The 25,307-nt window shown below is 37.5% G+C and overlaps 1 protein-coding gene and 1 pseudogene across 3 annotated transcripts in view; both read left to right on the plus strand.

The window, feature by feature from the left end:
• The window catches only part of ARHGEF5 (Rho guanine nucleotide exchange factor 5), a 224,777-nt gene that overhangs the window by 135,431 nt on the left and 64,039 nt on the right, over positions 1–25,307 (plus strand). The gene's annotated exons all lie outside the window — the stretch shown is intronic.
• On the plus strand, positions 24,310–25,211 carry LOC137768364 (olfactory receptor 2A5-like; annotated as a pseudogene).

Consider the following 25,307-nt stretch of genomic DNA (forward strand, 5'->3'; position numbering starts at 1 on the left):
TTTACATCTGAACTAGAAATAGAAGAAAAACCAACCCCAAGAAGGCAGAAGGAAAAAAATAATGAATATTAGAACATATATAAGTAAAGTGGAGAATAGAAAAACAGCCAACTGGTAGAAAAAAATCAATGAAACAAAGAATTGGTTTCCTGAGAAATCCAAAATATTGGCAAACCCTTAGCTAGAATGACAGAAAAAGAGATATATTTAGGATATTCACATTCTTAGAAACATGAAGTAGAATGGTGGTTACAGGAGACTGGGAGGCAAGAATGGAGAGTTATTATTTAATTGGTATAGAGTTTCAGTTTAGGGTGAAAATGTTCTGGAGATGGATATTGATGATGGTTGCACACAGTGTTAATGACTTAATGTCACTGAAGTGTACATTTAAAAATTGTTAAGAGGCAGGTTCAAGATGGTGGAGCAGTAAGACCCTGAGCTCATCTCCCACGAACACACCAAAGCTACAACTACATATAGAAGAGCTCTCTTTGAGAACACACTGAAGTAGAAGAATAATTTTTTACAACCAAGGATATAAAGAAAAAGCTACACCAAACATGTAGGAGGGAAAGAGAAGCAATCTAGTTGGGATCCACACAGCTAGTGGGCATCCTGGAAGAGGAGGAGGATATCGTAAGCTGGGGATTCTCCCCAAGGAGCAAAGAGTTCAAGCACCATGTTGGGTACCCCAGCCCTGGGGTCCAGCACTAGCAAGAAAACTCCCTTTGCTGGTTTTGAAAGCCAGTGAGGCTGATGACTGGGAGAACCTGAGGGCTGTAGGAAGCCTAGACTTCCCTGTGAAAGGGTGCTTATGTGGACTTGCTTCCTCCCAGTTTCAGTGAAGAAGCAGCAAAATGAAAAGTGCCTGGTGCTTTGGCCAGCCTGCCAAGACCACCCCAGTGTGCCCCCACCTCAGCCCACATGGGTGGCAGCTCCAGCCCTTCTGGCTCTGGCCACATCTCCCACTGAGGCAGTGGTCACCAGTGCCCGCCCCCCAACCCAGGAGAAGAAGCAACTCTCATCAGACTCTGGCTCCAGCCATTCCGTCTCTGGTCTGACCCCCAGCCAAGGTAGTGGCCATCAACACACCCTGGTAGCTCTCATCAGGTAACGGCTCCAATCCCTCTGGCTCCAGCCCCACCTCCACCAAAATCGTAATCCCAGTGTGATCCAGGAGAAGCCCCAGCCCACAATGAGCCCCGGGTCTAGTCCCCTGGATCCAGCCCACCCCTCACTGAGGCAGTGGCTCCCAGTGTACCCCAAAAGGAGCCTCAGTCTGCATCACACTCTAGCTCTAGCCCCACCCATCCCTTGCTCCAGTTCTAATGCCTGCAAGAAAATGAACCCATCATGCCCTGAAAAAAGCCTCAGCCCATACTTGTGTCACATCCAGTTCTTGCACAAAGGCACTGGGCACACGTAGACTGCATAAGGAGGCTCCCACACAAGATATGCCTTCAAGACTGGGATAGGAAACTGTATTGCCTAATTTCAGAGACAAAGTCAAACAAAATGAGAAGACAAAGGAATATGTTCCAAATAAAAGAACAAGATAAAAACTCAAAACCCTAATGAAACGGAGATAAGTAATTAACCTGAGAAAGAGTTCAAACAATGGTTATAAAAATGCTCATTGATCCAGGAATAGAATAGAGGAACTCAGTGAGGACATCAAAAAAGAATTAGATAATATAAAAAATACAAATCAGAGCTGAAGAACAAAATACCTGAAATGAAAAATACACTAGAAGGAATCATCAGCACATTAGGTGATACGGAAGAATGCATAAGTGATCTGGAAGACAGAAGAGTCTTTGGGAAATCACTCAATCAGAACAGCAAAAAGAAAAAAAAATTAATGAGGTAAGTTTAAGGGACCTCTCAAACAACAATAAGTGTACTAACATTTACATTATAGAGGTCCCAGAAGGAGAAGAGAGAAAGGGGCAAAAAATGTACCTGATGAAATAATGGCTGAAAACTTTCCTAACCTAAAGGAAACAGACATCCAGGTCCAGGTAACACAGAGAGTCCCAAGCAAGATGAACCCAAAGAGATCCACACCAAGACATATCAAAATTAAAATAGCAAAATTTAAAGAATTTCAAAGGCAATAAGAGAAAAACAAAGTCACATACAAAGGAAGCTCCATAAGGCTATCAGTTGATTTTTCAGCAGTAACTTTGCAGGCCAGAAGGGAGTGGCGTGATATATTTAAAGTGCTGAAAGGAAAAACCTATGACCAAGGATATGCCACCCAGCAAAGTTATCATTCAGAATTGAAGAAAAGAGAATTTTCTAGACAAGCAAAAACTAAGAGTTCATCACCACTAAACCAACCTTACAAGAAATGTTAAATAGCCTTCAAGTGAAAAAGAAAAGGCCATAACAAGAAATAAGAAAATATATAAAAGAAAAATCTGACTGGTAGTGGTAAATATACAGTAAAGATAGTGGATCGGACCTCCCTGGCAGTCCGGTGGTTAAGACTCTGTGCTTCCAATGCAGGGGCAATGGTTTGATCCCTGGTTAAGGAACAAAGATCCCACATGCTGCTCAGTGCAGGCAAAAAAAATTTTAAATTAAAAAAAAAAACTTAAAAAAAAAGTCAATGGCTCAACCACTTAAGGTAGTATAAAAATTGAAAGACAGAAATTATAAAATCAAATATAAGTAAAATAATCAGTTAAGGGATACAAATAAAGATGTAAAATATGATACTAAAACATAAAACTTGTGGGAAAGGGAGTAAAAAATGTAGAGCTTTTAAAATATGTTTGAACTTAAACAGCTATCAGTATAAAACAAATTATATATATATATATATATATATATATATAAATAAACCCCATGGTAAGCACAAACCAAAAACCTACAATAGATACACACAAAAAACCAAATAGAACGGAACCCAAACATAGCACTAAGAAAATTATCAAACCACAAGTGAAGAGACTAGAAGAAGAAGTGAGAAGACCTACAAAAACAACCAGAAGATGAGTAATAAAATGGCAATAGTTATATACTTATCAATATTCACTTTAAGTGTAAATGGACTAAATGCTCCAGTCAAAAGATATAGGATGGCTGAATGGATTAAAAAAAAAAAAAAAAAAAAAAAAACCACCACCACCACCAAAAAAACTCCAACCTATATGCTACCTACAAGAGACCCACAACAGAACTATACACACACAGGGACTGAAAATGAAGAGATATTACATGCAAATGGAAATGAAAAGAAAGCTGGGGTAGCAATACTCATGTCAGACAAAATAAACTTTTTAAAAAGTCTATAACAAAAGACAAGGGCATTACATAATGATAAAGGAGATGATCAAAGAAGATGATAAAACATTTGTAAACATATATACAACTAACATAGAAACACCTAACTTTAAAAGCAAATATTAACAGACATAAAGGGAGAAGTTGACAGTAATACAATAATAACAGGGACTTTAATACCCCATTTACATCAATAGATAAGTCATCCAGAAAGAAATCAATAGAGAAACAAACAGTGGCCTTAAATGGCATCTTAGACAAGATGAACTTGATATCTGCAGGACACTCTATCAAAAAACAGCAGAGTACACATTCTTCTCAAGTGCACATGGAACATTCTCCAGGAGATGATCACATGCTAGGCTACAGAACAAGTCTCACTAAATTTAAGAAGACAGAAATCATATCAAGCATGTTTTCTGATCACACATTATTAAACTAGAAATCAATTACAAGAAGAACACTGGAAAAAATACAAACACAAGGAGACTAAACAACATGCTACTAAAAAACCAAAGGGTCAATGAAGAAATCAAAGAGGAAATAAAAAGAATACCTTGAAATGAAAGAAAATAGAAACACAACTTTTCAAAATCTATGGAACATAGCAAAAGCAGTTAAAGAAGGAATACAGGGCTGTGTCAAGAAACAAGAAAAATCTCATCTAACTTTACACCTAAAGGAGTTAGAAAAAGAAAAAGAAACTGGACTTCCCTGGTGGTGTAGTGGTTAAGAATCTGCCTGCCAGCGCAGGGGACACGGATTCGAGCCCTGGTCCGGGAAGATCCCATATGCCATGGAGCAACTAAGGCCATGAGCCACAACTACTGAGCCTGCGCTCTAGAGCCTACGAGCCACAACTTTGGAGCCCATGTGCCACAACTACTGAAGCCTGCGTGCTTAGAGCCCGTGCTCTGCAACAAGAGAAGCCACCGCAATGAGAAGCCTGTGCACCACAATGAAGAGTAGCCCCTGCTCGCCACAACAAGAGAAAGCCCATGCGCAGCAACGAAGACCCAACACAGCCAAAAATAACAGTAAATAAATTTTTTAAAAAAAGAATAATAAACAAAGACCAAAGTTAGTAGAAGGAAGGAAATAATAAAGATCAGAGTGGAACTTAATGAAATAGAGACAAAAATAAATAAACAAAAGAGATCAATGAAACTAAAATCAGGTTCTTTGAAAAGACAAACTTGATAAACTTTTAGCCAGACTCATCATGAAACAAAGAAAGAGGGCTCTCGGACCTTCGAGATGGCAGAGAAGTAAGACATGGAGATCACCTTCTTCAACACAGATACACCAGAAATACACCTACATGTGGAAAAATTCCTACAGAACATCTACTGAACGCTGGCAAAGACCTCAGATTTCCCAAAAGATGCTTGAGGGCAACCTACATACAGAGGTGGAGCCAAAACCAAAGCTGAACCCCAGGAGGTGTGCGAACAAAGAAGAGAAAGGGAAATTTCTCTGTGCAGCCTCAGGAGCAGCAGATTAAATCCCCACAATCAACTTGATATACCCTGCATCTGTGGAATACCTGAATAGACAACAAAATATCCCAAAATAGAGGCGGTGGACTTTGGGAGCAACTGTAGACTTGGGGTCTGCTGTCTACGACTGATTAGTTTCTGATTTTTATGTTTATCTTAGTATATAGTCTTTAGCGGTTGTTATCATTGGTGGATTTGTTGATTGGTTTGGTTGCTCTCTTTTTTTTAATTAAAAAAATTTCTTTATTTTAATAAAATTTATTTTCTTTCTTTTTTTTCTCACTTTCCTTCTGCGCTGTGTGGCTGACAGGGTCTTAGTGCTCTGGCCTAGTGTCAGGTCTGAGCCTCTGAGGTGGGAGAGCTGAGTTAAGCACATTGGACCACCAGAGACCTCCTAGCCCCACATAATATCAGTTGGCGAGAGCTCTCCCAGATATCTGTGTCTTAATGCTAAGACCCAACTCCACCCAACAGCCAGCAAGTTCCAGTGCTGGATGCCCCATGCCAAACAACTAGCAAGACAGGAACACAACCCCACCCATTAGCAGAGAGGCTGCCTAAAATCATATTAAGTTCACAGACACCCCAAAACACACCACCGGATGCAGTTCTGCCCACCAGAAAGACAAGATCCAGCCCCACCCACCAGAACACAAGCAACAGTCCCCTCCACCAGGAAACCTACACAAGCCACTGAACCAACTTCATCCACTGGGGGCAGACAACACAAACAACGGGAACTATGAACCTGCACACTGCAAAAAGGAGACCCCAACCACAGTAAGTTAAACAAAATGAGAAGACAGAGAAATATGCAGCAGATGAAGGAGCAAGGTAAAAACCCACCAGACCTAACAAATGAAGAGGAAATAGGCAGCCTACCTGAAAAAGAATTCAGAGTAATGATAGTAAAGAGGATCCAAAATCTTGGAAATAGACTGGAGAAAATTCAAGAAACGTTTAACAAGGACCTGGAAGAACGAAAGGGCAAACAAACAATGATGAACAACACAATAAATGAAATTAAAAATTCTCTAGAAGGGATCAATAGCAGAATAACTGAGGCAGAAGAAGGGATAAGTGAGCTGGAAGATAGAATAGTGGAAATAACTACTGCAGAGCAGAATAAAGAAACAAGAATGGAAAGAATTGAGGACAGTCTCAGAGACCTCTGGGACAACATTAAACATGCCAACATTCGAATTAGAGGGATCCCAGAAGAAGAAGAGAAAAAGAAAGGGTCTGAGAAACTACTTGAAGAGATTTTAGTTGAAAACTTCCCTAACATGGGAAAGAAAATAGTCAATCAAGTCCAGGAAGCGCTGAGAGTCCCATACAGGATAAGTCCAAGGAGAAACATGACAAGACACATAGTAATCAAACTATCAAAAATTAAATACAAAGAAAAAATATTAAAAGCAGCAAGGGAAAACCAACAAATAACACACAAAGGAATCCCCATAAGGTTAACAGCTGATCTTTCAGCAGAAACTCTGCAAGTCAGAAGGGAGTGGCAGGACATATTTAAAGTGATGAAAGGGAAAAACCTACAATGAAGATTACTCTACCCAGCAAGGGTCTCATTCAGATGCAACGGAGAAATTAAAACCTTTACAGACAAGCAAAAGCTTAGATAATTTAGCACCACCAAACCAGCTTTACAGCAAATGCTAAAGGAACGTCTCTAGGCAGGAAACACAAGAGAAGGAAAAGACCTAAAAAATAAAAACCCAGAACAATTAAGAAAATGGTAGTAAGAACATACATATCGATAATTAGCTTAAATGTAAATGGATTAAATGCTCCAACCAAAAGACATAGACTGGCTGAATGGAAACAAAAACAAGACCCTTATATATGCTGTCTACAAGAGAGCCACTTCAGACCTAGGGACACATACAGACTGAAAGTGAGGGGATGGAAAAAGATATTCCATGCAAATGGAAATCAAAAGAAAGCTGGAGTGGCAATTCTCATATCAGACAAAATAGACTTTAAAATAAAGACTATTACAAGAAACAAAGAAGGACACTACATAATGATCAAGAGATCCATCCAAGAAGAAGATATAACAATTGTAAATATTTATGCACCCAACATAGGAGCACCTCAATACATAAAGGAAATGCTAACAGCCATAAAAGGGGAAATCGACAGTAACACAATCATAGTAGGGGACCTTAACACCCCACTTTCACCAAGGGACAGATCATCCAAAATGAAAATAAATAAGGAAACACAAGCTTTAAATGACACATCAAACAAGGTGGACTTAATTGATGTTTATAGGACATTCCATCCAAAAACAACAGAATACACATTTTTCTCAAGTGCTGATGGAACATTTTCCAGGATAGATCATATCTTGGGTCACAAATAACCCTTGGTAAATTTAAGAAAATTGAAATCAAGTATCTTTCCTGACCACAATACATTGAGACTAGATATCAATTACAAGAAAAAAAAACGTAAAAAATACAAACACATGGAGGCTAAGCGATACGCTACTAAATAACCAAGGGATCACTGAAGAAATCAAAGAGGAAGTCAAAAAATACCTAGAAAAAAACGACAATGAAAACACGATGACACAAAACCTATGGGATGCAGCAAAAGCAGTTCTAAGAGGGAACTTTATAGCAATACAATCCTACCTCAAGAAACAAGAAAAATCTCAAATAACCTAAACTTACACCTAGAGCAATTAGAGAAAGAAGAACAAAAAGACCCCCAATGTTAATAGAAGGAAAGAAATCATAAAGATCAGATCAGAAATAAATGAAAAAGAAATGAAGGAAATGATAGCAAAGATCAATAAAACTAAAAGCTGGTTCTTTGAGAAGATAAAAAAAATTGATGAACCATTAGCCAGACTCATCAGGCAAAAAAGGGAGAGGGCTCAAATCAACAGAATTTGAAATGAAAAAGGAGAAGTAACAACTGACCCTGCAGAAATACAAAGGATCATGAGAGACTATTACATGCAACTCTATGCCAATAAAATGTACAACCTGGAAGAAATGGACAAATTCTTAGAAAAGCACAGCCTTTTGAGACTGAACCAGGAAGAAATGGAAAATATAAACAGACCAATCACAAGCCCTGAAATTGAAACTGTGATTAAAAATCTTCCAACAAACAAGTCCATGACCAGATGGCTTCACAGGTGAATTCTATCAAACATTTAGTGAAGAGCTAACACCTATCCTTCTCAAACTCTTCCAGAATATAGCAGAGGGAGGAACACTCTCAAACTCATTCTACTAGACGACTATCACGTTGATACCTAAACCAGACAAATATGTCACAAAAAAAGAAATCTACAGGCCAATATCACTGATGAACGTAGATGCAACAGTCCTCAACAAAATACCAGCAAACAGAATCCACCAGCACATTAAAAGGATCATACACCATGATCAAGTGGGGTTTATCCCAGGAATGCAAGGATTCTTCAGTATACACAAATCAGTGTGATACACCATATTAACAACTTGAAGGATAAAAACCATATGATCATCTCAATAGATGCAGAAAAAGCTTTCGACAATATTCAACACCCATTTATGATAAAAACTCTCCAGAAAGTAGGCATTGAGGGAACCTACCTCAACATAATAAAGGCCACATATGAGAAACCCACAGCCAACATGGTTCTCAGTGGTGAAAAACTGAAAGCATTTCCTCTAAGATCAGGAACAAGACAAGGTTGCCCACTCTCATCGCTATTATTCAACATAGTTTTGGAGGTTTTAGCCACAACAATCAGAGAAGAAAAAGAAATAAAAGGAATCTAAATTGGAAAAGAAGAAGTAAAACTGTCACTGTTTGCAGATGACATGATACTATATATAGAGAATCCTAGAGAGGCTACCAGAAAACTACTAGAGTTAATCAATGAATTTGGAAAAGTAGTAGGATACAAAATTAATGCACAGAAATATCTTGTATTCCTATACACTAATGATGAAAAATCTGAAAGAGAAATTAAGGACACACTCCCATTTACCATTGCAACAAAAAGAATAAAATATCTAGGAATAAACCTACCTACGGAGACAAAGACCTGTAAGCAGAAAACTATAAGACACTGATTTAATAAATTAAAGACAGTACAATCAGATGGAGAGATATACCATGTTCTTGGATTGGAAGAATCAACATTGTGAAAATGACTATACTACCCATAGCAATCTACAGATTGATTGCAATCTCTTTCAAACTACCAATGGCATTTTTCACAGAACTAGAATAAAAAATTTCACAATTTATATGGAAACACAAAAGACCCCAAATAGACAAAGTAATCTTGAGAAAGAAAAATGGAGCTGGAGAAATCAGGCTCCCAGACTTCAGACTATACTACAAAGCTAGAGTAATCAAGACAGTATGGTACTGGCACAAAAATAGAAATATAGATCAATGGAACAGGATAGAAAGCCCAGAGATAAAACCACACACATATGGTCACCTTATCTTTGATAAAGGAGGCAAGATATACAATGGAGAAAACACAGCCTCTTCAGTAACTGGTGCTGAGAAAACTGGACAGCTACATGTAAAAGAATGAAATTAGAACACTCCCTAACTCTGTATACAAAAATAAACTCAAAATGGATTAAAGACGTAAATGTAAGGCCAGACACCATCAAACTCTTAGAGGAAAACACAGGCAGAACACTCTATGATATAAATCACAGCAAAATTCTTTTTGACCCACGTCCTAGAGAAATGGAAATAAAACAAAAATAAACAAATGGGACCTAATGAAACTTAAAAGCTTTTTCACAGCAAAGGAAACTGTAAACAAGATGAAAAGACAGCCCTTAGAATGGGAGAAAATATTTGTAAACTAAGCAACTGAGAAAGATTTAATGTCCAAAATTTACAAGCAGCTCATGCACCTCAATATCAAAAAAAAGACAACCCGATCAAAAAATGGGCAGAAGACCTAAAGAGACATTTCTTCAAAGAAGATATACAGATTGCCAACAATCACATGAAAGGATGCTCAACATCACTAATCATTACAGAATTGCAAATCAAAACTACAATGAGGTATCACCTCACAGTGGTCAGAATGGCCATCGTCAAAAATCTACAAACAACAAGTGCTGGAGAGGGTGTGGAGAAAAGGGAACCCTCTTGCACTGTTGGTGGGAATGTAAAGTGATACAGCCACTATGGAGAACAGTATGGAGGTTCCTTAAAAAACCAAAAATAGAACTACCGTATGACCCAGCAATCCCACTACTGGACATATAGCCTGATAAAACCATAATTCAAAAAGAGTCATGTACCACAATGCTCATTGCAGCTCTATTGACAATAGCCAGGACATGGAAGCAACCTAAGTGTCCACTGACAGACGAATGGATAAAGAAGATGTGGCACATATATACAATGGAATATTACTCAGCCATAAAAAGAAATGAAATTGAGCTATTTGTAGTGAGGTGGATGGACTTAGAGTCTGTCATGCAGTGTGAAGTAAGTCAGATAGAGAAAAACAAATACTGTATGCTAACACATATATATGGAATATAAAAAAAAATGGTTTTGATGAACCTAGGTGCAGGACAGGAATAAAGATGCAGACGTAGATAATGGACTTGAGGACACGGGGAGGGGTAATGGTAAGCTGGGACGAAGTGAGAGAGTGGCGTGGACATATATACACTACCAAATGTAAAATAGATAGCTAGTGGGAAGCAGCCACATAGCACGGGGAGGTCAGCTCGGTGCTTTGTGACCTAGAGGGGTGGGATAGGGAGGGTGTGAGGGAGACACAAGAGGGAGGGGATATATATACACATATAGCTGATTCACTTTGCTATACAGAAGAAACTAACACAACATAGTAAAGCAATTTTACTGCAATAAAGATGTTAAAAAAAAGAAAAAAGAGGGCCTAAATAAATAAAATCAGAAATGAAAGAGAAGTTACAACCGATATCACCGAAAAACAAACTATAAGAGAATAATACAAAAATTATACTCATCCTATTTTTGTGACTTTCTGTCTGAATTAAAAAAAAAAAATCCCACAAGGACTCAGAGGCAAAGAATATACAAATCAATTTTCACTGCAAAGTAAAGGAGCTGTTGCAGTGGAGGATTACTGGACTGAATGTCAATATTATGACATAGTATGAGTGTGTTTCATGTTTGGTAATTGCAATCATCGTTGCTTTTGTTGTGGTCATCCATGTACAATGCTTGGTGTCAGTCTATTTATCTCTTGTAAAAATAAAATACAGTGTGTGTGTGTGAAAAAAAAAAAAGAATAATACAAACAGTTATACACAAACAAATTGGATAACCTAGGAGAAATGAAATATTCCGAGAAACACATAATTTTCCAAGCCTAAATCAGGAAGAAATAGAACATCTTAGCAGATCAATTACTGGTAATGAAATTAAATCAGTGATAAAAAAACTCCCCAAAACAAAAGTCCCGGATCAAAGGACTTTACAGGGGAATTCTACCAAATATTTAAAGAAGAGTTAATACTTATCCTTTTCCAACTATTCCAAAAAAATGAAAAGGAGGAAACACTTCCAAATTCATTCTAAAAGGCCAGCATTACCCTGATACCAAAACCATACAAAGACACTACAAAAAAAAGAAAATTACAGGTCATTATACCTGATTAATATAGATGTAAAAAAGCCTCAGCTAAATATTAACAAATAGAGTTAAATAATACAAAAAATATCATACATCATGATCAAATGGGATTTATTTCAGGGATGCAAGGAGGGTGCAATATCTACAAATAAATCATCACAAGACACCACTTTAACAAAATGAAGGGTAAAGATCACATGGTCATCTCAATAGATGCAGAAAAAGCATGAAACAAAATTCAGCATCTTTTCATGATAAAAGTTCTCAACAAGGTTGATATAGAGGGAATATACCTCAACAGAATAGAGGCCATTTATGACAAACACCCAGCTAACATCACACTCAGTGGTGAAAAACTGAAATCTTTTCCTCTAAGATCAGGAACAAGACAAAAATGCCCATTCTCACAATTTCTATTTAACATAGTACTGGAAGACCTAGACTCCACAATCAAAACAGGAAAAGAAATAAAATGCGTCCAAATTGGAAAGGAAGAAGTAAAACGGCTACTGTTTGCAGATGACATGATACTATATATATAAAACCCTAAAGACTCCACCAAAAAATGAATAAGCGAATTTAGTAAAGTTGCAGGATACAAAATTAATATACAGAAATCTATTAAATTTCTGCACACTAATAGTGAACTATCAGAATAGAAATCAAGAAAAATTCCCATTTACAATTGCATCAAAAAGAATTTTTAAAAAATAGGAAAAATTTAACCAAGGAAGTGAAAGACCTGTACTCCAAAAGCTATGAACATTAATGAAAGAAATTCAATATGATAGAAATAAATGGAAAGATATCACATTTTCATGGATTAGAAGAATTAATATTGTTAAAATGTCCATATTACCCAAAGCAATCTACAGATTCAATGCAAACCCTCAAAACATCATGGCATTTTTCACAGAACTAGGACAAATAATTCAAAATTAGTATGTAACCACAAAAGATCCCAAATAGTCAAATCAGTCTTGAGAAAGAAAAACAAAGCTAGAGATATCACATTCCCTGTCTTCGGATTATACTACTGATACAAAGTTATGATAATCAAAACATTATGGTACTGGCACAAAAACAGACACACAGATCAATAGAATAGAATAGAGAGCCCAGAAATAAACCTGCTCACATATGGTCAATTTATGACAAAGGAGGTGAGAATATAAAATAGAGAAAAGATAGTCTCTTCAGAAAGTGGTGTTGGAAAAACTGTACAGTTACATGCAAAAGAATTAAACTGGGCTACTTTCTCATACCGTATACAAAAATAAACTCAACATGGATTAAAGACTTAAATGTAAGACCTGAAACCATAAAACTCATAGAAGAAAACATAGGCAGTAAGCCCTTTGAAATAGGTCCTAGTAATACTTTTTGGATCTGTCTCCTCAGGCAAAGGAAACAAAAGTAAAAATAGATAAATGGGACCCAATCAAAATAAAAGGTTTTACACAGCAAAGGAAAACATAAACAAAATGAAGAGCAACTTATTGAATGAGAGGAGATATTTGCAAAGAATATTTCAGATAAGGGGTTAATAACCAAAACATATAAAGAACTCATACGACTCAATATGAAAAAAAAAAAAAAAACAATCCAATTAAAACATGAACAGAGGACCTGAATTCTCATTTTTTCCAAAGAAAACATACTGATGGCCAAAAGACATGTAAAAAGATACTCTACATCACTAATCATCAGGGAAATGCAAATCAAAACCACAATGAGATATTACCTCACACCTGTCAGAATGACTGTCATCAAAAAAGACAAGAGGGGCTTCCCTGGTGGCGCAGTGGTTGAGAATCTGCCTGCCAATGCAGGGGACACGGGTTCGAGCCCTGGTCTGGGAAGATCCCACATGCCGCGGAGCGACTAGGCCCGTGAGCCACAACTACTGAGCCTGCGCGTCTGGAGCCTGTGCTCCGCAACAAGAGAGGCCGCGATAGTGAGAGGCCCGCGCACCGCGATGAAGAGTGGCCCCCACTTACTGCAACTAGAGAAAGCCCTAGCACAGAAACGAAGACCCAACACAGCCATAAATAAAAAAATAAAAATAAAAAAATAAAAACAGGAGCTGTTGTTTAAAAAAAAAAAAAAAAGACAAGAAATAACAAGTGTTGGCGAGAATGTGGAGAAAAGGAACCCTAATACACTGTTGGTGGGGATGTAAATTAGTGCAGGCACCATGGAAAACAGTATGGAGTTTCCTCAAAAGAAATTGAAAATAGAACTACCATACAATTCAGCAATTCCACTACTGGGTATTTATCCAAAGAAAAGGAAAACATTAATTCAAAAAGATATGTGCACCCCAATGTTCATAGCAGCATTATTTACAATAGTTACGAAATGGAAACAATCTAAGTGCCCATTAACAGATGAATGGATAAAGAAGTTATGGTATATATATACAATAGAATATTGCTCAGCCATAGAAAATGAAATTCTACCATTTGCAGCAATGTGAATGAGCGTAGAGATTATTATGATTAATGAAATAAGTCATAGAAAGACAAATACTCAATGTTATCCCTTATATATGGGATAAGAAATTCAACAAATGTATATAACAAGACAGAAACAGACTCATGGGTACAGGTTAGGGATGGAGCCAGGTGTAAGGTAGGGCTTCCCTTCTGTTTAGTGACCATCACCACCCTATCTGGGACAGGGTCGAGTCCCAGATTGGTGGAGCAGAAGCCCTGGGGGTTGAGTCTGAGCTGACTCACTTCCCTTTAAGTGTGTGCTCTTCCTCTTCCCAGCACCAGCACGCTTGCCCCAGAGGGGAGCAGTGCTGTAGCAAGAGGGGCTGGTGTGGGTATTCGGCAAGGCTCAGGGCACAGGCTGTGGCTGTCTGACCACCGTCAATAATCCAGACTGCCTCTGATGCACCACCAGTGGAGTAGCCAGGAATGGCTGCCCCCTCCCAGTTCAGATGCTGCTTAGGGTTTGAGCTGCCACAGCACCTCATGGCTAAGCTTGTTCCTTGGTCATGGCAGTTCCCACTCTGGTGCTGGAGTGTTTGCTTGGCTCAGGCTATGCTGGGCACCTGCCTGGTCTCAGGAAACCAGTCAGACACTCGTTTTGATTTCAATCCACCCTCTCTGCCCTGCTTCCGGAGCAAACAAACGTTCGTGCTCCCCACAAGCGGAGTTTAGGCTTCCCCTGGGCCCGCCAACCAGCCAAGGGGGCTTGTCTTCCCTTTGTCAAACCTCTGAGCCCAATATGTGGCTCTGACGGCTCACTCGCCAGGGAGGGTCTTCACCTGTGTAATCTCCCATTTCCTCTGAGTTCCCTCCGAGGGGCACAGGTTCTGAATGTTTGCCTCTCTTCCCTTCCTGCCTGATTCTGTATGGATCTTCCTTGCAGCCTTGGTTGTACAGGAGTCCTTCTGCTAGCCTTCCGTTAGTTTTCAGTGAGAATTGCTCCACATGCAGATATGTTTTTGATGAGTTTGATGGGGGAGGTGAGTTCCGAGTCCTCCCACTCTACCATCTTCATTCACGTTCTAATGGACTTTATTTTTAGTGCACTTTTAGTTTTATAGAAAATTTGAGTGCTAAGCTCAGAGAGTTCCATATACCCCCTCATTCCTCCCCAGTTTCTTATAAATATCTTGTAATATATATGGTGTACTTGTTAAAACTGATGAGCCAATATTGATACATTATTGTTAACAGAATTTCGTAGTTAGTATTAGAGTTCACTCTTTTCATTATATATTCCATCAGTTTTGACAACTATATAATGACACATATCCACCATTACAGCATCATACAGAATAGTTTCACTAACCCTACAAATCTGCTGTGTCCCACCAACTCATTCCTCTCTCTCTCCCCAAAACCACTGACAACCACTGATCTTTTAAATATCTCCATAGTTTTATATTTTCCAGAATGTCATATAGTTGAAATCATACAATATGTAGCATTTTCAGATTGACTTCTTTTACACAGCAATATTTATTTAAGTTTTCTCCATATTTTTTGTGGCAGATAGACCATTTCTTTTTATCACTGAATAATATTTCATTGTATGGATGTTTGTTTAACCATTCACCTGTTGAAGGACATCACTGTTACTTCCAAGTTTTGATAATTATGAATAATGTTGCTATAAGCATTTGTTTGCAGGATTTTGTGTGGACATAAGTTTTCACTGCCTCTGAGTGAATACCAAGTAGTGCGATTGGTAGATTGTATAGTAAGAGTATGTTTAGTGTTTTAAGAAGCTATCAAACTGCCTTCCAAAGTGACTGTACCATGTTGCAATGAATGAAATAGAATTCCCTCAGCAATGAAGGAAAGTGCCTTTTGGTCCACATCCTAATCAGTGTTTGGTGTTGCCCATGTTTGGATTTTAGCCATTCTACTAAGTGTATAGTGATATCTCATTGTTATTTTAATTTGCATTTCCCCGATGATATAGATGTGGAGCATCTTTTCATATGCTTACTTACCACCTGCATATCTTCTTTGAAGAGCTGTCTGTCAGGGTTTCTGGCCCATTTTTAAATTGAGTTATTCATTTTCTTACTGTGTGTGTGTGTGTGTTTTTTTTAACATCTTTATTGGAGTATAATTGCTTTACAATGTTGTGTTAGTTTCTGCTGTATAACAAAGTGAATCAGCTATACGTATACATATATCCCCATATCCCCTCCCTGTTGCGTCTCCCTCCCACGTTCCCTATCCCACCCCTCTAGGTGGTCACAAAGCACCGAGCTAATCTCCCTGTGCTATGCACCTGCTTCCCACTAGCTATCTATTTCACATTTGATAGTGTATATATGTCCATGTCACTCTCTCACTTCGTCCCAGCTTACCCTTCCCCCTCCCCATGTCCTCAAGTCCACTCTCTATGTCTGCGTCTTTATTCCTGTCCTGCCCCTAGGTTCTTCAGAACCTTTTTTTTTTTTTTTTTTAGATTCCATATATATGTGTTAGCATACAGTATTTGTTTTTCTCTTTCTGACTTACTTCACTCTGTATGATAGCACAGACTCTAGGTCCATCCACCTCACTACAAATAACTCAATTTCGTTTCTTTTTATGGCTGAGTAATATTCCATTGTATATATGTGCCACATCTTCTTTATCCATTCATCTGTCGATGGACATGTAGGTTGCTTCCATGTCCTGACTATTGTAAATAGAGCTGTAATGAACATTGTGATAAATGACTCTTTTTGAATTATGGTTTTCTCAGGGCATATGCCCAGTAGTGGGATTGCTGGGTCGTATGGTAGTTCTATTTTTAGTTTTTTAAGGAACCTCCATACTGTTCTCCATAGTGGCTGTATCAATTTACATTCCCACCAACAGTGCAAGAGGGTTCCCTTTTCTCCACACCCTCTCCAGCATTTATTGTTTCTAGATTTTTTGATGATGGCCATTCTGACCACTGTGAGGTGATACCTCATTGTAGTTTTGATTTGGATTTCTCTAATGATTAGTGATGTTGAGCATCCTTTCATGTGTTTGTTGGCAGTCTGTATGTCTTCTTTGGAGAAATGCCTATTTAGGTCTTCTGCCTATTTTTGGATTGGGCTTTTTGTTTTTTTGATATTGAGCTGCATGAGCTGCTTGTAAATTTTGGAGATTAATCCTTTGTCAGTTGCTTCATTTGTAAATATACTCTCCCATTCTGAGAGTTGTCTTTTCATCTTGTTTATGTTTTCCTTTGCTGTGCAAAAGCTTTTAAGTTTCATTAGGTCCCATTTGTTTATTTTTGTTTTTATTTCCATTTCTCTAGGAGCTGGGTCAAAAAGGATCTTGCTGTGATTTATATCATAGAGTGTTCTGCCTATGTTTTCCTCTAAGAGTTTGATGGTGTCTGGCCTTACATTTAGGTCTTTAATCCATGTTGAGTTTATTTTTGTGTATGGTGTTAGGGAGTGTTCTAATTTCATTCTTTTACATGTAGCTGTCCAGTTTTCCCAGCACCACTTATTGAAGAGGCTGTCTTTTCTCCATTGTATATTCTTGCCTCCTTTAAAAATAAGGTGACCATATGTACGTGGGTTTATCTCTGGGCTTTCTATCCTGTTCCATTGGTCTATATTTCTATTTTTGTGCCAATACCATACTGTCTTGCTTACTGTAGCTTTGTAGTATAGTCTGAAGTCTGGGAGCCTGATTCTTCCCGCTCTGTTTTTCTTTCTCAAGATTGCTCTGGCTATTCGGGGTCCTTTGTGTTTCCATATAAATTGTGTAATTTTTTGTTCTAGTTCTGTGGAAAATGCCATAGGGATTGCATTGAATCTGTAGATTGCTTTGGTTAGTATAGTCTTACTGTGTTTTAAGAGTTCTTTGTATATTTTGGAATCAAGTCATTTCTCCAATATGTGCAAAGATTTTCTTCAGTCTTTGGCTTGACTTTCCATATTTTTAACAGTGTCTTTCACAGAAGAAAATTGGGGTGTTTTTTTTTTTTAATTTTAATGAAGTGCAAGTTTGAATAATGAAGAGTTTTTCATTTTTTAGTTTGTTTACATTTTTTCCTGTTCGAAGACATGATTGATGACTTTCAAGTTCTTTATATCTCAGATAAAAGTCAGAAATCACCAATTTCTCTTTCAGTTTTTTAGAGTGCCCATGGTAGTTAGAAGTGGACTTATTTTCATAACTGAAAATAAAGCATTATCATTCCTATGTTACTTTCTTATTTCTAGTGAAACATAAAACCACAGATTTAGAGGCTTAGGACAACACAAATATATTATCCTATATTTCTAGAGGTCTTATGTCTAAAATGGGTCTGCTGGATTGTCTTCTTTCTAGAGGCTCCAGTGAATGATTTGTTTCTTTATTTTCTACATTTTACAGACTCTGCCTACATTCTTTGATTCCATTTTCAAAGTCAACTTCATGTTCCCTCCTCTCTGACCTCCTGCCCCCCTCTTACAAAGACTTTTGTAATTATAGTGGGCCCTTGTAGATAATCCCTGATAATCTCTGCATCTTGAGATATTTAACTAAATTACATCTATTGTTAGTAAAGATGTTAACTCTCAAAACTTTAATAGTGAATTATAAAAGAATATGTTATCTCATTTGGTTCTCATTACTAAATAATGTCAACAAGATAATATGCTAATGTGTCACAGTAATTCTGAAAATCTGCTTTGTCTATCTCAACTGACAGGTCACCTGATTTACCTGCTCTGCTTTCCACTTGTAAAGCATATTTGAAAGAACTAATTTGTGTTTCTTGAATATTCATGTTTATACCTTATATGGACATAAATGTGCTAGGAAAAATGAAAGTAATGTCGACACCTTTTTATATGACCTGCCCAGTGCAGCAGCACTTGAGAAACCATTCTACAACTACTAGATAGTAAAAAACATTTTGGAGAAATGTTTGGGATTAAATTTATATAAGCTTACAACAAGAAACAGAAAGAGAATTTATTCTCTTCCGAGGTTATGAGTCATACCCAGGGAAATATGTGTAGGAATTCTGGAGGCTTATGAGATTGGTGAGAGTTGGTAAGGATTGAGGACAACAGGTGAAGCCTTTCTGAGAGGTCATTTTAAGAGCTTTTGAAAATGGGCGTACGTTCAGTAGTTAGAGCAGAGGATTTGTTATCTGCATATGTAATTCATTCTTGGCGCTGGCAGTTGATAGAGTGGACAATATATTTCTCTAATTTCATAATGCACACCTATAACGTGGCGACAACATATTAATCAATTCACAAGATTAAATAAAATACCACGTATGATGTATATACCTGAGGTTCTGAAACACAGTAAACACTAATCAACACGTGTCATTATGATAATCTCACCGCTTTGCATCCCAATTTCATTCTTCAGTAGATGAAAATATGCATCTACTTGAGGGGACTTATTCCCCTTAGAAGTGGCAACACAGGCTCTATAGGCACCTGTTTATTGGATATTAGGGAGATACAGATCTTAATAAACCACCAGGGGGGTAAGAAGTTTGAATTAGCAAAGCTATTATATGGCCAAGTGTTATGTCCTCTAAACTGTGATATTTGCCTCAGGTTATAGCCTTTGAGATGTTTGAAAATATATTTACATTCTATGATAACGTATCTGCTCCTGACTTTCCCCAAACTATTTCCTGTACAAGCAATCAAACACAAGTGATCTTTGTTTTCCTCCAGGGAGAATGTTCATCAAAACTTTTTTCCCTCAGGAAAGATGTTTATAGGTGTAATGACTAATGGAGCCTCCTTGGAAAATCTAAGTTCTCACGAGAGTCATGAGGATTGTTTGTATTGAACCAATTATAAAATACAACCTTTGGCAGATGCAAACTATTACATTTAGAATGAATAAACAATAAGGTCCTACTATATAGCACAGGGAACTATATCCAATCTCCTGGGATAAACCGTAATGGAAAATAATATTTTTAAAAAAGAAGGTATATATGTGTATAACTGAGTCACTTTGTAGTACAGCAGAGACTGGCACAACACTATAAATCAACTATGCTTCAATTTTTTAAAAAAAGAAAAAGAAAAAAACCCAAACTTTGCTTCCAAAAGTGGAGAGAATAACAGCTTTATTATTCTCCATCATCATCAGAAAGTGAAGTAAACATTTTCAACTCTGGAATTTCTCACTATGGAGACTACTATAAAGAGGAATAGTCTACTTTCTGTGGGATTGTCTGTAGGTTAAGGTTGAATCTTAAGGTAACAGCCAGAACTAACACCATCATATGTAGATGAGATTTATTTGCACTGGTAGGTGGTTTGGGATAAGGATTATTGCAGTAGGATGAGGAGGCAGCAGATTCACCTGGGCTATGGTGAGAGAAAAATTATATCATGGATGTCTGTTTCTCTGAGCCAGAGTTTGTATTTAGTGCAGCTGAACTCGTAAATAAAGACATTCTCATGGGGAGCTCTTCCTAGCTGAGCTGTGAGCACAGGAATTCTGAATCTAGTTCCCATCGTTCTCCACATCATCTCCAACAATGTGACTAGGAATGTAGTCCAGAACTGGCACTAATGGAAAGGAGACAAAGAAAATGAGAGCCTCCTTGTCGAGGCTGTGGCCTCTGCATGTGGCTCTCTGAACTCAGCCACAGAGATGAAAGGACTTCACACACCTAGACAAAAGTATTGATGTGCAGAGTTGTTAAATAACTTACCCCAAAATCACTTAATGGAAAGATAAGGATAACTGTATGTAATTATGGATACTTCCACAAGTAAGATTTTCATAACATTTGCTACTAATCTTGGTATCACCGAGTAACTAGCAATCAGCCTAAAAGCAAAAGTCCTACTGATAGTGTCTATGAACAATATTTTATTGCCTTTCATGAAACAATGAAATAGTGAAGTGTGACTTGTAGTTACTTCTGAAGTATATTCTCCCACTTTATTCATGAGTGTTGGTATATATCATACTCTGATAGCATCCATCTTTTAGGAAAATGTTTTTCTGGTTCCATAATAGGATAGGATGAAAGCCAGTGCTTCTGGATTTTCTAAATCGACCATTGAGGTGGAGATACATATTAAAATTCTTTAGTGCAAGAAACATTTTTCAGTTTCCTGTGTTGTATGTTCAGCGGAAACCACTGCCTGGGTGAGGAAGTGATCTTACTGTTTTTTATTTCCATGAGTTGATGTACTTAAATTGCATCAATTAACAAATTGCACTGTCATCCAGCCATCAGTGCTTTTATGTTTTCTTCTCTCTCCCATTCCTGTAATGGTATCAGTGTTCTGTGATATCTTAACTTTTATTTTTAGCTTTAATTTCAATTTGAATTTAAAAAGTAATATTAATATAATGGTAATCAAAATGAGGAATAAATGATTAATAATTCAAAATAGAAAATAACCACAATTGAAAGGAAAATGGGAAGTAAGATGGTGGTGTATGACGCAAATGTTCCTCATCAGTAGAAATAGGTTATCTTTATTTAAATTATTAAAATTTCAGTTTAGAGATTAAATATATTTTAATTATTGCTGATTGCTTTCAATAATGTCTCAAAACATTATATATTCCTGATGTTTCTTACTCAATTCTAAGCTCTAGAAAATTAGTTTTGTAGCTAAATTTAATATCACATGCTTAATACACTGTTACATAGAATCCTCCATCACTTGATCGTATGTATGAAAATAAAATGTCGAGGACTTCATGTGAGCTTTTGCTCATAAAAAGACACCACCCCATCTTAACTGATGCTTCTCTCAGTTTCTTAGTTTAAAAACTTCAAAGCTCTGCCATACATTGAAACTGAGATTTCAAACTTACTTAAACAGTTCTTCCTCTTTTAATTAATAGAACTCTCTCTTTAGATTTCTCCAAATTGTAAATACAAAGAAGTTATTAACTATAAGATGCATTTAAGTGTTATATAATTTTTCTGTAGGTTTTCAGTACTCCAATATTACAGACTGATTCCAATTTACCCTTAGAAAACAATATATTCTAAACTGATTAGTTGAATTATTATAGTTTTTCAAATAAAATTATTGTCAAATTATTAACACCTAATGGTAAAAACTTTCTTTAAAGCAAAAATCACAACTTTGCAAAACAGGATTTACATATCAGCCTTCAGTGTATGTGTTCTTCATTGAATCGACGCTCATTCATTTAACAAAAACTGAGTGTCTTTTACATCGTAGTGAGCTATGGTGACCACTCAAAAAGATGAAATGATGTATATGATAATACATATTCCCAGGATACATTTTATATGGTAAATACAACATTTGAATTCAACTGAGTGGCTTTTTTTTTTTTAATCACACTTCTCACTATTTCATCTTTGACTATGTCCTAAAAAATAACTGGACATTTATAGTGATAATGAAATTATTTTTACAGATATCTTTGACCAATATTGCACATTTAGTAGCAGTTCATAGCAACTCCTCATTCATAAAGAGTTAGTGCACAGAACAGCCTTGACTCCACCAATGCAGAAAGGACCATGTCATCTTTACCCAGACTTTTACCTGAGCCTACCTAGAAAGGATGAGTTGGCTGCCCGCCTTGTTCCTTATGGTAATTCTTTTTGTGTAAGCAAAGAGAGCTGTTTAACCAAGCAAGAAGTCAAGGCTCAGAACATCACAGGACTGTCCTGCACTTCAAGGCATCCCTTTGATCTTCTGTAAATAAGACAGTTGTCATTCGTTGGATAGTGAGCACCTACGCATGTGTCCAAGATGGATCTCACCATATTCTCCAATCGATATATGCCTTCATTACATCCAGAAAAATATATACAATCATTGCCAATACAGTTTCATTACTCAGATCATCCTACTTGCATGGGTCTTAAAAGACAAAGACAATCATATATCTGAAGAAGAATAATTTTAGTACAAGTGAATTTAACTCACAATGTACTGTTTACAGGTATACTTCATTTTATCATGATTTGCTTTATTGTACTTCGCACATACTGTGTTTTTACAAATTAAAGGTTTGTGGCAACCCTCCGTTGTCAGATGATGGTTAGAATTTTTTAGCAATAAAGTATTTTTAAATTAAGATATATACATTTTTTAGACATAATGTTATTTTGCACTTCATAGACTATAGTATAGTGTAAACATAACTTTCATATGCACTGAGAAACCAAAAAAAGAATGTCTGACTCACTTTATTGTGATATTTGCTTTATTGCATTGGTCTGGAACTGAACCCACAATATATCTGAGGTATGAACTGAACCCATAGTATACCCAAGGCATGCCTGTATTATCTATGTGGAAAATTTGCTGTGACTATGCAAAGTAAAATGACATCTACCATGTGCGTTTAAATGCTATGTTGCTATGCTAAATAACAGAACATGATAAATTTATTCTCTTCTGTGTAGCTGATAAGGTCCAGCTGAAAAGTCTTTTTTAAAAATAGATCTTTATTGGAGTATAATTGCCTCACAATATTCTGTTAGTCTCTGCCGTACACCAAAGTGAATCAGCCACATGCACACACATGTCCCCATATCCCCTCCCTCTTGAGCCTCCCTCCCATCCTCCCTCTCCCACCCCTCTAGGTCATCACAAAGCACCAAGCCAATCTCCCTGTGCTATGCTGCTGCTTCCCACTGGCTAAGAATAGTCTTACTTTTGATGTCAGTTACATAAGGAAAAATTCTTAGAGTAGACCCTAAAATTGAGAGGAAAATCACTACATTGGATAGAGTTTTAAAATAGTTTTATGTATGAGCAATGGTAAATGTTTCATAACAAACTTTCTAAAGGGGGAGGAGGGAGCCTTATTTACAATTTCAAGCAATCAGTGTGTCATCACTATGCACAGAGTGGGCAAGGGAAGAGAACAATCAGTGCTAGTCAGTCAGAAAAAACCAGTTCCATCAAATGTTGGAGCTACAGAGGTCATCAAATATCCAAGTAATTCCCCATATTTACTAGCTCTCTTTAAAATTGGAATGACTACATATGACTGTTTCTGGCCTAAAAAGTGAGCAAAAGTAACATGAGTCATTTCCAAGCTAAAGGAGTTAGGAGCAGATATGCATCTTCATCTGTTTCCCTACTGTGATCCATTATGTTGACACTCATGTAAATATTGTTAAAGTAGTGAAATAATTCGTTTATCTATAAGGAAACAGAAAAGCTGAAGTAGAGGATCAAGAATAAAATTACTGACTCTGTTACTCCACAATATTATTTTTACACTATGGTAAATACTTTGTTCTCCCTTTATAAATGTGGTTCTGAAATATTTGCTACATTAAGACTGAAAATAATTGAAACAGAACAGAAATTAGTATGTGTTTCCTCTGAATTCTTTTGAATTAAATAACTTCAATTTTTATTAATTCTTTAGACTAATCTTTCTGTCATTCTTCTGTCCTTGGCAGACTATCTTTAGATGTGACATGGGTCACATCTTGATAGGATTTCCACTCAGTGCAGAGATGGAAGTGTTCCTCTTCTGGATGTTCTCTCTATTTTCTGCCTTCAGCCTGCTGGGGAATGGCATGATCTCTGGACTCATCTCTGCATCCCAGACTGCACACCCTAGTGTAATTCTTCCTCTCTTACCTGTCATCATTGACATGTCCTATGCTTCCAACAGTGTCCCTGAGATGTTGGTAAACTTAGCAGACCTGAATAGAACCCTCTCCTTTGTTCCATGCATAATGCAGACATTTTTGTATTTGACTTTTGCTCACATGGAGTGCCTGACGTTCGTGGTGATGTTCTATGATAGGTTTGCGGCGATTTGTCGTCCCCTCCAGTACACTGTCATCATGAACTGGAGAGCGTGCACGGTCCTGGCCATCACTTCCTGGACATGTGGATTGATTCTGGCTCTGGTACATGCAATTCTCCTTCTAAGGTTGTCCTTCTGTGAGTCCTAGGAAGTGGACCATGTCTTCTATGAAATCCTACCTCTCCTCAAACTGGCCTGTGCTGACCCATGGATCAGTGAAGCTGTCATCCTTGCTGCCTGTGTATTTTTCTTAGGCCCCTTTGCTTGGTGCTGGTCTCCTATTCTAGCAGCCTCTGGACCATCCTGAGGATCCAGTCAGGAGAGGGCTGAAGAAAAGCCTTCTTTCTTCACCTGCTCCTCCCACCATGGTGTGGTTGGGCTTTTCTTTGGCACTGACATGGCACTGATATGGTCCCCGTACTCTAGTCAAAGAGGAAATAAGAGAAAAAGCTGTTATTGTTTCACAGTCTCTTCAGTCCAATGCTGAACCCCCTCATCTACAACCTCAGGAGTGCTAAGGTGAAGGGTGCTTCATGGAGGGAACGGCAGAAGAGGTCCATGTGAGGGGTGGATAGAACTTTTGGCTAAGTAGAGCCTTCTTCCTTTGGGATGTGGTCGGAGGATGACTTCAAGGTCAGAAAAATTACCTAACAGCAAAAT

Source organism: Eschrichtius robustus, chromosome 8 (genome assembly GCF_028021215.1).
Source record: "Eschrichtius robustus isolate mEscRob2 chromosome 8, mEscRob2.pri, whole genome shotgun sequence".
In the NCBI taxonomy this organism is placed as follows: Eukaryota; Metazoa; Chordata; class Mammalia; order Artiodactyla; family Eschrichtiidae; genus Eschrichtius; species Eschrichtius robustus.